Source organism: Scyliorhinus canicula, chromosome 2 (genome assembly GCF_902713615.1).
Source record: "Scyliorhinus canicula chromosome 2, sScyCan1.1, whole genome shotgun sequence".
NCBI classification, from domain to species: Eukaryota; Metazoa; Chordata; class Chondrichthyes; order Carcharhiniformes; family Scyliorhinidae; genus Scyliorhinus; species Scyliorhinus canicula.
Genome location: NC_052147.1, coordinates 217,925,800 through 217,941,033, shown reverse-complemented (window position 1 = coordinate 217,941,033; position 15,234 = coordinate 217,925,800).

Genomic DNA, 15,234 nt, shown 5'->3' with positions numbered 1-15,234 from the left:
GGGCAGAGTCTAAGTTATGTGCTTTCACTACAACCCAGGTATCATAGTATTGGCTTCAGGTCCATCCTAGGAATTAAGGAACAAATCTAAACTTAAATTGTAGGAGCAAGCCTTTAACACCTTTGTTAGCTATGGGCCTTAGAAGCTCCTCAGTTTATTGTGAGGTTAATAAATGGTGTTACAATATATTTTGTCATATTGATCTGGATTTTGCAGTCAACAACACAGCAAGGGAACTTGTTGTTGACCATGAAGTAGGCCTTAATCTGTCTGGTGAGAATTTAACCTCTATCATTGCGAACAAGGTGTTAGAAGCACTAATGAGGGGTGGGACATTTGAAATTCTCACTGATTCCTGTGATTGCCAGCTCTGGGGGAGTCCAGTGGAACCTGTGTCAGAAACCTGAGTAATAGACTGTGACCAGGATTTCCATGCCCACCTATGCCTGGCAGACTTCCTGAAGATGTGGATGGTTTCAGAGGGGAAATGACTGTGAATCATCAAACCCCATCTCCTGTAAAATTCAGCTTATTTAAAAAAAAAAAATAATTTTTATTGAAAAATTTTGATTTTATACAACATTGACGCACCTTAGTAAAATACCAAAAATAACAATAATATTAACAATCATATACATTCGCCCCATCCCCATGAACAACCCAGCATTTTAACAACAACGCAAATTAGCACACTATAAAGTTACAGAATAAACAGTACAATAATGCCCCCCCCCTCCAATTTTATAAATCCCGCCATGTCACTGATCCAGGTCTCCACGCTTGGGGGCCTTGCATCCTTCCATTGTAACAGAATCCTTCGGCGGGCTACTAGGGACGCAAAGGCCAGGACGCCGGCCTCTTTCGCCTCCTGCACTCCCGGCTCTACCGCAACTCCAAAAATCGCGAGTCCCCACTCTGGTTTGACCCTGGATCCAACCACCCTCGACACCGTCCCCGCCACCCCCTTCCAGAATTCTTCCAGTGCTGGGCATGCCCAGAACATATGGGCGTGGTTCGCTGGACTCCCCGAACATCTGGTGCACCTGTCCTCACCCCCAAAGAACCTACTCATCCTAGTCCCGGACATGTGGGCCCGGTGCAGCACCTTAAATTGGATGAGACTAAGCCTCGCACATGAGGAGGAAGAGTTGACTCTCTCCAAGGCATCCGCCCAAGTCCCGTCCTCTATCTGCTCCCCGAGTTCCTCCTCCCATTTAGCCTTCAGCTCCTCCACTGACGACTCCTCCACCACCTGCATTACCTTATAGATGTCAGACACCTTCCCCTCTCCTACCCACACCCCCGAAAGCACTCTGTCCATCGTCCCCTGCGAGGGCAGCAAAGGGAATCCCTCTACCTGTCGCCTAGCAAACGCCTTTACCTGCAGGTATCTGAACATGTTCCCTTGGGGAAGGCCAAATTTATCTTCCAGTTCCCCCAGGCCCGCAAACCTCCCGCCAATAAACAGGTCCCTCAATTTGCTGATGCCCGCCCTTTGCCACCCCCTGAATCCCCCATCCGTGTTCCCCGGGATGAACCGATGGTTGCCACCCAGTGGAGCCTCCATCGAGCCCCCTGTTTCCCCCCGATGCCGTCTCCACTGTCCCCAGATTCTTAGGGTCGCCGCCACCACCGGGCTCGTGGTAAACCTCTTAGGGGAGAGCGGCAACGGTGCCGTTACCATGGCACCCAGGCTCGTACCTCTACATGACGCCATCTCCGTTCTTTTCCACGCCGCCCCTCCCCCCTCCATCACCCATTTACGCACCATTGACACATTGGCTGCCCAATAGTACCCCAGAAGGTTGGGCAGCGCCAGCCCGCCTCTATCCCTTCCTCGCTCCAGGAACACCCTCCTCACTCTCGGAGTCCCATGTGCCCACACAAAGCTCAGAATACTGCTGGTCACTCTCCTAAAGAAGGCCCTGGGGATAAAGATGGGCAGGCACTGAAAAAGGAACAAGAACCTCGGAAGCACCGTCATTTTGACGGACTGTACCCTCCCCGCCAACGACAATGGCAGCATGTCCCACCTCCTGAACTCCTCCTCCATCTGATCTACCAGTCTGGTGAAGTTATGCTTGTGAAGAGTCCCCCAGTCCCTGGCCACCTGCACCCCCAGGTACCTAAAGCTCTCCCCTGCCCGCCTAAGCGGGAGCCTACCAATTCCTTCCTCCTGGTCTCCAGGATGCACCACAAACACCTCGCTCTTGCCTAAGTTTAATTTATAACCTGAAAAGGTCCCAAACTCGGCTAGCAACTCCATCACTCCCGGCATCCCTCCCACCGGGTCCGCCACATACAGTAACAGGCCGTCGGCATACAACGACACCCTATGTTCCTCTCCACCTCGCACCAAGCCTCTCCACCTCTCTGAATCTCTCAACGCCATCGCCAGCGGCTCGATTGTCAGTGCAAACAACAAGGGGGACAGGGGGCAACCCTGCCTGGTCCCTCGGTAAAGCCGGAAGTACTCCGACCTCCTCCTATTCGTGGCCACGCACGCCATCGGGGCCTCATATAGCAGCCTTACCCATCTAATGAACCCTTCACCAAATCCAAACCTCCCCAACACCTCCCACAGGTACCCCCACTCCACTCTATCGAAGGCCTTCTCCGCATCCAGCGCCACCACTATCTCTGCCTCCCCCTCAATCGCCGGCATCATGATGACATTCAGCAATCTCCGCACATTCGTGTTCAGCTACCTTCCCTTCACAAAACCTGTCTGGTCCTCGTGCACAACCCCTGGCACACAGTCCTCTATCCTGGTGGCCATGATTTTTGCCAGCACCTTAGCATCCACGTTGAGGAGAGATATGGGCCTGTATGAACCACACTGCTGGGGGTCCTTGTCCTTCTTTAAAATTAACGAGATCAGCGCCCGCAACATCATCGGGGGCAAAGTCCCCCCTTCCCACGCTTCGTTGAGTGTCCGCACCAGCAAGGGGCCCACTAGGTCCACAAACTTTTTATAAAATTCCACCGGGAACCCATCCGGCCCCGGTGCCTTCCCTGACTGCATCTGCCCGATCCCCTTAACTAGCTCCTCCAGCTCAATCGGCGCACCCAGCCCCTCCACCTTCTCCTCCTGCACCTTCGGGAAAGAAAGCCTGTCAAGGAACCTTTCCATTCCCCTCCTCTCCCCCGTTGGCTCCGACCGGTACAGTTCCCCGTAAAAGTCCTTGAAGACCTCATTCACCTCTACCCCCTTCCGCACCACATTCCCACTCTTGTCTCTCACTCCAGCAACCTCCTTAGCCGCATCCCGCTTACGGAGCTGATGAGCCAGCATCCTACTCACCTTTTCACCATGTTCGTACACTGCCCCTTGTGCCTTCCTCCACTGTGCCTCCGCCTTTCTAGTGGTCAGCAAATCAAATTTAGCCTGCAGGCTGCGCCTCTCCCCCAACAGTCCCTCCTCTGGTGCCTCTGCATACCTCCTGTCCACCTCCAGCATCTTTCCCACCAGTCTATCCCTCTCACTCCTCTCGCTCCTCTCCCTGTGTGCCCGGATGGATATCAGCTCCCCACGAATTACTGCCTTCAGGGCTTCCCAGACCATCCCCACCTTAACCTCCCCCATATCATTCACCTCAAGGTACCCCTCAATACTTGCCCGGACCCTCCTGCACACCTCCTCCTCCGCCAACAACCCCACATCCAACCGCCACAACGGACGTTGGTCCGGCACCTCCCCCATCTCCAACTCTATCCAATGCGGAGCGTGGTCGGAGATTGCAATGGCCGAATACTTGGCCTCCTCCACTCTCGGAATCAGTCCACTACTCACCACGAAAAAATCTATCCGAGAGTAGACCCTATGTACGTGGGAGAAGAAAGAGTACTCGCGTGCCCTCGGCCTCACAAACCTCCATGGATCCACTCCACCCATCTGATCCATAAACCCTCTCAGTACCTTGGCCGCCACCGGCCTCCTACCCGTCCTAGAGCTGGACCGATCCAGTGAAGGATCCAACACCGTATTAAAGTCCCCCCCTATGATCAGACCTCCCGCCTCCAGATCCGGGATCCATCCCAACATACGCCTCATAAAGCCCGCATCGTCCCAATTTGGGGCATACACACTAGCCAGTACCACCTTCCCTCCTTCTAGCCTGCCCCTAACCATAACATACCTACCCCACTTATCCACCACCACCTCTGATGCCTCAAACAACACATTTTTCCCCACCAGAATCGCCACTCCCCGGTTCTTCACATCCAACCCAGAGTGGAAAACCTGCCCCACCCATCCCTTCCTCAGGCGGACCTGGTCCGCCACCCTCAGGTAGGTCTCCTGAAGCATTGCCACATCTGCCTTTAGCCCCTTCAGGTGAGCCAGTACCCTCGACCGCTTCACCGGCCCATTCAGCCCTCTCACATTCCAGGTGACCAACCGGATCAGAGGGCGTCCCGCCCCCCTCCCCCGTCGGCTAGCCATAGCCCATCGACTGCCTGCCCCAGGCCAGCACCCCCTGCCCGACCCCGTCCCCATAGTGACAACCCCTCACCTCTGTCCCCCCAGCTCCCACCAGCTCCTTCTTGACCCTACCAGCAGCAACCCGGTATTCCCCTTTCCCCCACTCCCTTCCCCCCCAGGCTAGGAACCCTCCCAGCCGCGAACCGACCTCCATTGTATTTCCGTGGGTCAGCTAACTTCTGCTGACCCCGTAAACTCCCGCCAATAGCCCGACCCCTCCCGAAGTGGGATCATCCCCCAATCTATCCCTCCTCCAGGCACCGCTCCAGCGCGGGGAAGAACCAGTTAAGGCCCCGCCTCCCCCGTCACCGTCTCCACCCCCCAGCCCCGCAGCGCGGGAAACCAGAGGAAAGCCCGCGCTTTCGTCCTGCCCCACCACACCTTTCTGACGCAGATCCCAAATATCAGCCCCCCTCCATACCCCCACTCCGACATAGAATACAACAGACCCCCCCGACCCTCCCCTCAAGATACACAGCCCAAACAATGCCCCACAGCACAAGAACAAAAACATAGCAGAACAACCCCTCCGTAAATAACCATATCAAAATTGCAAAGGTACTAAAACAAGAAGAAAAAAAACAGAAGAAAAAGAGAACACAGCAATAGCAGAATCCAGCACTAATATCTTACAGCCGACCTCGCAACCCCCAACCCCTAGTTCAAGTCCAGTTTCTCCGTCCGCACGAAGGCCCACGCCTCCTCCGGGGAATCGAAATAATGGTGCCGGTCCAAATAAGTTACCCACAGGCGCGCGGGCTGCAACATTCCGAACTTTATCTTTTTTCTATAAAGCACCTCTTTCGTCCGATTAAATCCGGACCGCCGCTTAGCCACCTCCGCACTCCAGTCCTGGTAGATCTGTACTACCCCATTCTCCCAATTGCTGCTCTCCACCTTCTTGGCCCAGCGCAGCACGCACTCCCGATCACTGAACAGGTGGAACCTCACCAGCACCGCACGCGGGGGTTCATCTTCCTTGGGCTTCCTGGCCAGCACCCTGTGCGCTCCCTCCAGCTCCAAGGGCAGATGGAAAGACCCGGCCCCCACTAGCGAATTCAGCATTACAGCCACGTAGGCTGTCAGGTCCGATCCCTCCAGCCCCTCCGCAAGGCCCAAGATCCGCAGGTTTTTCTGCCTCATGCGGTGATCAAGCTCCTCGAAGCGTTCCTGCCACTTCTTGTGGAGTGCCTCGTGCCCCTCCACCTTACTCACGAGGACCACGGCCTCCTCCTCTCGTTCAGTGGCCTGCGTCTGCAACTCCTTGATGGCAGCACCCTGGGTGGACTGAATCTCTGACAGCCTTCTGTTTGTTTCCTGCAGAGAGCTCAGTACTTCATCCTTGAATTCTTTAAAGCAGCGCAGGAGATCAGTTTGTTGCTCCTGGGCCCAGAGCCTCCATTCCTCTGGAGCTCTGTCGGTGGCCATCTTGGATCCCTTCCCCCGTTTTTTCTGAGGAGCTGCTGCTGTTTTTTCCCCCTTTCCACTCCGAGTTCGAGGCATGGACTGCGGGGAAAGTCGTTCAGCACACCTTCCCCCACCGGGAGACGTCGAAAAATTTCCATTTTGGGCTCTCAAAAGAGCCGAAAAGTCTCTTTAAAACGGGAGCTCCCAAATGTGTGGCTTCCTACTCCATCACAGCCACCGGAAGTCCCGACCAAAAGTCAGCTTATTGGAACAAACAAACTTTGTTATGTTTACGGGTCACCAAGTTCCCTTTGTTTATTGGAAAACTGACATTAAATAATGCCTGCTGTATGTACCCATTTTGTAACTTGATGCAAAATAGTTTATCACATGACTAATAAAACTCTATCATGAGATTCCAATTTAAGTTACTTTCAGTGAGATGCCAGTTTCTTGTGTCATCATTGAATCAACAACAATGTAAATGATTGCCCCAATGGAATGAGGTGCTGAATGTGTACTGAGGATTTGTCACATATGAGAATATAGCTTTCATTAATGTCTGTTAACTGACATCATATAGTAATAGTCTCCAATGAGTGGTGTCAATTGGCAGTAGAACAAGGAATGTTGGCTACTGACATCACAAAGAACAAGAGGTGAAGACGTTTGTTGTTTTTAAAATAAATTGATCTCAAGGGTATAATAAAGCAAATATTGATGGCAGTTTTTGGGCTATAATTGGTAAACTATTGCCCCTCTGGTTGCAGAAGTGACCTTAAATGTGAATAATGCCTTCAAAATCCTTGGCTTCAGGCATCATAACACAATGTCATCACTTCTGTAATCTTTGGGTCAATAGTTTTCAGCTTTGGTCCTAAACTGCAGTCAATATTTAATCATACTGTCCCACAGTACAGGATCAAAGTTATACAGCACATTATTAAAGACGCACTGCACTTGTCACTGGGGAGAGAGAAACAAAACGACTGCTCGTTGTTTTCATTGTTTTCACAAGACAATGAGACATTTTGACAGGCATCATATCACCATGCCAACTGTCTGCCAAGTCTTTTTTCTTCATTTGCCAACCATTTTTTGACAAAGATGGGGTCTCTTTCCCTTAAAAAGATTCTGTGTCTTTAGTTTTCAGAGCATGCTTTAAGCAGACATGCAGTGAGAATTGGACAGAAACAGCTCACACAACATGAATTGCTGCAAGGTTAGCCAACTTAAGATTTAATTCTGTCGCTTAATTATCGTCTCCACTTTTAACATGAAAAATTGAGTTGCATGATCATTTTTCATCAAAGAAAACTAAGATCACAAGACTTGCTAGCTGAAACAAGATATAAAACAAACATCAAATTTTAAAGGGCATATGACTGTGCATAAACAATGCATTACGTTAGAAGAACGTTGATAGTAATGTCCAAGTATCTTCCCTGTAATTTGTTTCTAGATATTTTCACTCAGCCCTTTAGATTTAAATGATCATATATTGTACCATGCCTAGTAGGGCCGGCAAATGATTTGGTCTCAAGCTTTAGCTAATGCTGCCATTAGCTGGTTCTACCAGACTGGCTGTGAACAACGTTTCCTCCAGCTCCGTCTCTTACTTTGTGTGAAAGTACCTAAAGTCTGTTCAGTGGTACTGCCTGATAGCACAATGAGAACTGGAACTCATTATGAGGATATGAGAGCAAATCTTCTCCCATTCCTCTATCGTGGAATTCATTGCAACACTATGGGCTGGATTCTCTGTTTTTGGGACTATGTCCTCACGCCATCGTAAAAACTGTGGACTTTCACGCCAAAAAAACTGGCCGGACCACGGGTCCCCGCACTTTCAGGTCAGAGGCCCTGCATATGCGCGGTGGTGGCCTCCAGCAACTGCGCTATGTTCCATGACGGACTCAGACCACAGAGCTGAACCTTAAACATAGTGTCCCCAATTGGCCAAGCGCCCGACCCAGACCGCCCACCCAAATATTACCCTGTTCCGTATAAGGCCCCTCCCCCACCCTCCGATCGGCTCAGCCCCAACCAGAGTGGCCGTGGACTGAGTCCGCAGCCGCCACGCTAGTATCCTGACTGGCCGGACCATGTTAGATCCACGCCGTTGAGACTTCCGATGCTCGGGGGGCGGCTAATGGAGGGGCGGAACCTCTAGCAATGGCCACAGATAGGGATATGCGGCGCAGCATACTCTCCGAGTATGCCGCTTTTCAGGGCCCCGGAGAATCGGGGAACTGCCGCCAAACCCGATTCCATGTGGGGAAATGGATTTTCCGGCCTGGCGCCGGCCACGATTTCGGAGTCGGGGTGTGGAGAATCCAGCCCTACATTTTTAAGATCACTTAAAACCATTACAAAATTACAATATTGTGGCTAGATTTTTACGTGGAAACTTTTCACTTCTGCACTTTATGATATTTCATGTATAGAAACGTAGGAACAGGACACTCCACTCATTGAGCATGTTCATGCTGATCTATATCTTTGCTCCATCCAACCGCTTTGGCTCCATTCCCTTTGAGAACAAAAATCTTAAGGCTTTTACATTTAAAATGATTAATTGAGCTACCATCTACTCTCTTTTGTTGGAGAGAGTTCTACACCTCTGCCACCCTGTGCATGAATTCTCTTTTGAATGGCATGGCTCAGATTTTAAAGTTATGCCTACTTGCCCAAGACCTTCCCATCAGCAGAAAATGTATGTTTCTCTCTAAGTACCTTATTAATTCCTTTCAAAAGCCTCAATCGAACCACCCCGATCTTTTATATTTCAGTGAATACAATTAAGTCAACTTTATGTCATCTCTCCTCATCATCTAACCAATGGAGCTTTGGTAATATTCTAGTGAATCTGTGCTGCACTCCTTTTAAGGCCAACATATCCTTTCTGAGGTGCCGTGTCAGAATTGTACACAGTACTCCAGGTGTGATCTAACCAGAGCTTTGTATCGCTCTGGCAAAACATTCTCCTCTTTACATTCTGGCCCTCTAGAATGAAGGCAAATGTTCAATTAACCTTTTGAGGTTTTTTTCTGATTACTACATGTCAGTAACCTGTTTATATGGATCACTAGATGTCTTTGGATCTCCATTGTTCTTAACTTTTCCCCATTTAAATAATATTCAGGTCTATCTGTGCTTGTCTCAAAATCGATGCCTTCGTAGTCGTTACTTTGCTGTTTTATTGTACATCTGATACCGGAAACTTAATGATGCTGAGCTTAATATGCCTTTGCCTTTTTTCAAGCTCATCATTCTACTTTCCATGGTTTCCACCTCTTAGTGCACCAATTTCAAACCTCAGCATCCCTACTCACAACGCTTTCTCTACTACCTCTGCTCTCCAACTGGTGGTAGAGCTTCTCTTACCTCCACATCCTGTAACCTTTTCCCCAAACATCTCACTTTGTTTCATTCCTGCCCTGTTTCAAAAGCTACTTTACAACACACCTCTTTGATTGTGCTTTAGTTCACTCCTACCACTCCCCACCACTCCCCCCCCCCCCCCCCCCCCCCCCCCCCCACCGTTTCTCCCCAATTCCTTTTGCTCTCCTGGCTCCAACTTGTGAAGCTACATTAAAGATGATATATAAATGTAACTCGTTGTTATAAGAAATAAGAATTGCAATTGCTTCGCTGCAAGAATGCTTTTGCAGTGCCTTTTCTTTTGACCAATTATATATCTCTATCTTCATACTGTTTAAAAAAACTTGCCGTGTAAGGCCCATCAGTTTTAGAAAGCTAACAATGCCTGTGTTAATAGGTCTGTTTGTTATGCACATATGTAGGATTGTAGCAGTCGCACTTTATCAAACACTGTGACATCCCAATATGTAACAGCCATTAATAATACACACCTTCATGCTCATTATTGCTTTAGTTGAACAATTCTTGTAATTACCTTAGTGATTTGCTTATGTAACTACTAATTTACTATTAATTTTCAATGAAAGTGAGATGTATCTTTCTGGACACCTCTTTGTCTTGCAAGGGGTGGTTAATTCTTGTTGAATATTGAAAAGCTCAATGATGCAATTACGTGCATACACTGAAGCTAGTAAAATATTTAATACACATATTCTTTCAGAATAGTAAAAAAAACTTGCAAGGTTAATTGAAAACAAAAGAACTGTGCTCACATTGAGTTGTGCAATGGCAACAGTTTTATTCAAATTACCTTGAAGCAATGCAATACAGGATATGAATTCCAGGGGGTGAATGTGATTTCATCAGCAAGAAGACAAATATTATGTTCTCAAATTCATTGCCTCCCCACTTGTTTTGCTGATCATACAGCTTTCTGCATCTGGTTTTCTACCAGATTGCATGCCAGACCTGTATCAGGCATCAATATTCCCTTCAATTGAGGATACTATGATGCACTCCTTCAGTTCCCACCCAGGACAAATCTAACCACTTAAAACGGGATTGAAAGCTGAAAGGTTATTTATTACCAGCCTGGAAGGAAACTCTTTTAATTAGAACATAGAACATAGAACGATACAGCGCAGTACAGGCCCTTCGGCCCACGATGTTGCACCGACATGGGAAGTTAAAAACTAAAGGCCATCTAACCTACACTATCCCATTATCATCCATATGCTTATCCAATAAACTTTTAAATGCCCTCAATGTTGGCGAGTTCACTACTGTTGCAGGTAGGGCATTTCGGAGCAGGCTCGAGGGGCCAGATGGCCTACTCCTGCTCCTAGTTCTAGTTCTTATGTTCCACGGCCTTACCACTCTTTGCGTAAAAAACCTACCTCTGACGTCTGTCCTATATCTATTACCCCTCAATTTAAGGCTATGTCCCCTCGTGCTAGCCACCTCCATCCGCGGGAGAAGGCTCTCACTGTCCACCCTATCTAACCCTCTGATCATTTTGTATGCCTCTATTAAGTCACCTCTTAACCTTCTTCTCTCTAACGAAAACAACCTCAAGTCCATTAGCCTTTTCTCATAAGATTTTCCCTCCATACCAGGCAACATCCTGGTAAATCTCCTCTGCACCCGTTCCAAAGCTTCCACGTCCTTCCTATAATGAGGCGACCAGAACTGTACGCAATACTCCAAATGCGGCCGTACCAGAGTTTTGTACAGCTGCAACATGACCTCATGGCTCCGGAACTCAATCCCTCTACCAATAAAGGCCAACACACCATAGGCCTTCTTCACAACCCTATCAACCTGGGTGGCAACTTTCAGGGATCTATGTACATGGACACCGAGATCCCTCTGCTCATCCACACTGCTAAGAATTTTACCATTAGCCAATTATGCTGTCAATTTGTTTTGCCACACTTGCACAAGATCAAAGTGGCCCATCAACCAATTTCCTGAACCAAGATATAGAAGTCATGCCAGGGGATCTGCTGAGACCAGTGGGAGACACCTGCACCGAGCAATGACTGAGTGAAACTTCCTCTGTAGGCTTTGTTTCAGTACCAATTGAAAAGCTGAGACTACTGCTGCAAAAACAGCTGCTGCCAATCCCTGACACAGGGATGGCACTGCCAATGCAGGAAAGGTCATCTCCACATTTAACTTTCCAGTCTCCACATCCTTCCAGGCTCACACAGGAGTGATTTTGCTGTAACAGTTAATTTTCTATCCGCACACAGATTAATGGTGTGATGTATTGTTGAAAATGGATAGCATTTGCCATATTTTTTCCCTTCAGAATGAAACCTATACATTACAGATGGTCAATTGTACCATACTTCTAATGTCCCAAAGTACAGAGGGTGACTGAAGGCATCCAGGTAGTCACCTGGAAAACAAATTCCCTCCTATTCCTCCTCCTGTATTAGTAAATAAGGAAGATCAACAAGAGCCAGGTGAATTTGGCTTCAGCTTCACCTCTGTCTCCTTCCCCAGTTCTCTTATAGATAAAGATGTCTAGTTTAGACTCTTCAGAGCAATCAAGAGCAAATCATTTCTGGCCACTTGTCCAGTTTGAATATGCTTCCTCTTCCTGAGTGATATTTTGTAGCAAAATCTCATTGAAATGTTTTAAGTTTAAGGAGCATTGACATGTGCCAACCTTCAGGCCAACTTTTATCAGCAACTGTCCATTCATCATGCAATTAGGATGTATGGAAGGATTTTCTCTGTGAAGCTTTTAAAAGATTGCAATCTGACAACAATTGCAATCTGTATATGGTTATGGGCCAGGGTTTAGAGAACTCCAAAGTGTATCATGGAGTTCACCTGACCCATGACTTTTAACAGATTGTGGTATGGGGAGCACACGGTCCACTCGACAGGTGTGGTACAGCAGAAATGGAAAAGTACTTTTTAAAGCAAAACAATGTTTATTTTATGAACTCAAGATAACCTTTTTAAAACATACAGTGAACATCTTAGCAACCATCAATTCAAATATAACCCCCAAAGAATACAACACTAAGTAATCCTTAAGCTGTCCTTTTAACATCCATAAGACTTGAAAAACAACTTTTAAAAGAAGCACATCAGGTTAAAGTCACTACTGAGAGCAGTTATTAGTTTAAAATCACCAAACGATCAATTTACAGCCTTGGGATTACAGAGAGAGAGAGACTAATACACCTTCTCGCTGTGACTGCAACTATCCAGCTCTGAAAATGAAACTAAAACACACCCTGCAGCAAACAGCCTAAACCGAAAGTAAAAAGCTGACAGACAGTCCAGCTCCACCCACACTCTGACATCACTGATGAACACCCATTTCTTAAAGGTACATTTCTTAAACACCCATTTCTTAAAGGTACTCTCACATGACAATAGAACATAGAACATAGAACATAGAACAGTACAGCACAGAACAGGCCCTTCGGCCCTCGATGTTGTGCCGAGCAATGATCACCCTACTTAAACCCACGTAACCCCTATACCAGTAACCCAACAATCCCCCCATTAACCTTACACTACGGGCAATTTAGCATGGCCAATCCACCTAACCCGCACATCAATACTTGGTTATATAGTCCTAGATACTAAGCACTGAGAGACCTATAGGTTTGCATGAAGGCTTTGGGCAGGTGAAGAATAATAGGACTTTTGTTATTCTTACTTTCTCTATGGGTGGCAATGATCTCTCTCAACCTGTTAACATAGCTAAATACTACTTTCTAATGGTGAAAATTTATAATATATTACATTAAAAAAAAATGAAAATAAAACCTTTCAACATAGTGGATGGAACTTTTAGGCTATTAACTATTAAATAGGTGGAATGAAGAATATTGGGCTATAATCTTATTACAAGATCCAGTTAACATCATACACAGTCAAAACGAAATATGGGTAATTCCAAAAAATACCCAAACTGAAAGATTGTAGATTAATGTCACTCCAGGGCATTTCTTATTTCTTATTTTGTATATGTTGTGAGGTAATTTTATTTTAGGTTTGCATAAATTTTCTTACTGACAGAAGCTGACATGATGAGTATTGACAGACGATACAATTTGTGCCATTGATATATGATGATGCCTGAGGTCGAACAATTAATGATTCTAACATGATCGTTGTAAAATGATTGCTTGAAATAATATGAATTGTACAAGGTAAATCAGAATATGCAACAGAGAATTATCTAAATTAAAAAGAGAAGATCAAATAAATTTCCAACATACTTCCAAAATGATGAATCCAGCAAAATTCATTACCCTGAAGATGTTTTCCGAATGAAAAGGCTTCTGACAAATTTGAGGTGAGAATGGATGATTTCCTGGAGAGGAATTTAAGGAAATCATTTGGCTATTGGGAAACAGGTACCTTAGCTGTAATTTTCCCAGCACCCATGAATCAGGTACGGATGTTGGGGAGATGGAGGCCTGCGAAAGTGGCAGAAAAACTCTTTGGGCTGTCCCATGTGTTCTGGCCTCCATGTGCTTTTACCGGGTTTAGCATCTCTGTGCTGATGAGCTACCTTCTCAGAAGTGGTGGGAAACCAATGAAGGGAGGTGATTGGGTAATTAGGAAGAAAAGAGTAAAAGAGGTATTTTCAGATACAAGCAGACCAAAGATGCGCAGCAGAATTGGGGAGTTGTTTTGACTGTTTTGAAATTGTGCCTTTGCAGCATTAATAGTAGAGGTCTCAGGGCTTAGGAGTATTAGCAATGGTGTGTTGGGAGAAAGTAAGATGGTCACTGGGGGGAAATACTAGTCAGTAGGTGATCTTGTTCTTTGGAACTGGTATGTTAAAGGTCATAATAGGAGGTGGGTCGTGGGAAACACATGTGACATGAAGTCGTGGGTCATCTACAATAACGACATCGCTTCATATAGTGCTTTTAATGCAATAATTAATAATAATATTTATTATTGCCACAAGTAGGTTCCATTAACACTGCAATGAAGTTACTGTGAAAATCCCCTAGTTGCCACACTCCGGCGCCTGTCCGGGTACACAGAGAGAGAATTCAGAATGTCCAATTCATCTAACAGCATGGGAGGGATTCTCTGGCCCCCTGCCGGGCCGGAGAATCGCCGGGGGCAGCGTGAATCCTACCCCACTGCCCCGACGTCAGCTGCCGGATTCTCCGGCGGTGTATTTTTGGCGGGGCAGGAATCGCGTTGTGCCGGTCAGGCGCTGTTGGCAGTGGCCCCCCCAAGCGATTCTCCGCTCCGCGATGGGCCAAGGGGCCGCCCGTTTTCGGCCAGTCCTGTCGGTGTAAATCAGACAAGGTCCTTACCGGCGGGGCCTGACTCTGCAGGTGGCCTGCGGAGTCACCAGTGGGGGCATCTGGCCCCAGGGGTGGCCCCCACTGTGGCTTGGCCCGCGATTGGGGCCCACTGATCTGCGGGCAGGCCTGTGCCATGGGGGCACTCTTTCCCTCTGCGCCAGCCGCTGTAACGATCCACCATGGCCGTGCGGAGAAGAACCCCCCTGCACATGCACTGGGATCATGTCAGCACACGCTGGCCCCCCCGCATGCGGCAACTCGCGCCAGCCGGCGGAAGCCCTTCAGCGCCGGTTGGCGCGCTGTCAAGCCTTTTGGCGCCGGTTGGCGCGGCGGCCCGACGCTGGAGTGGTTCACGCCACCCCTCGGCGCCGGTACAGCCCGCCCCGCCGGTTAGGGGAATATCCCGCCCCATGTCTTTCAGAAATAGTGGGAGGAAACCAGAGCACCCGGAGGAAACTCACACAGACATGGGGAGAACGTGGAGACTCCACAAAGACAGAGACCCTGGCCGGGAATGGAACCTGGGACTCTGGCGCTGTGAAGCCACAGTGGTACCCACTGTGCTATGGTGCCGCCCACATCCCGAGATACCTCACAGGAGCGTTATAAAGAAATTCACCGAGCCACATAAAGAGATTTTAGGTTATATGGCCA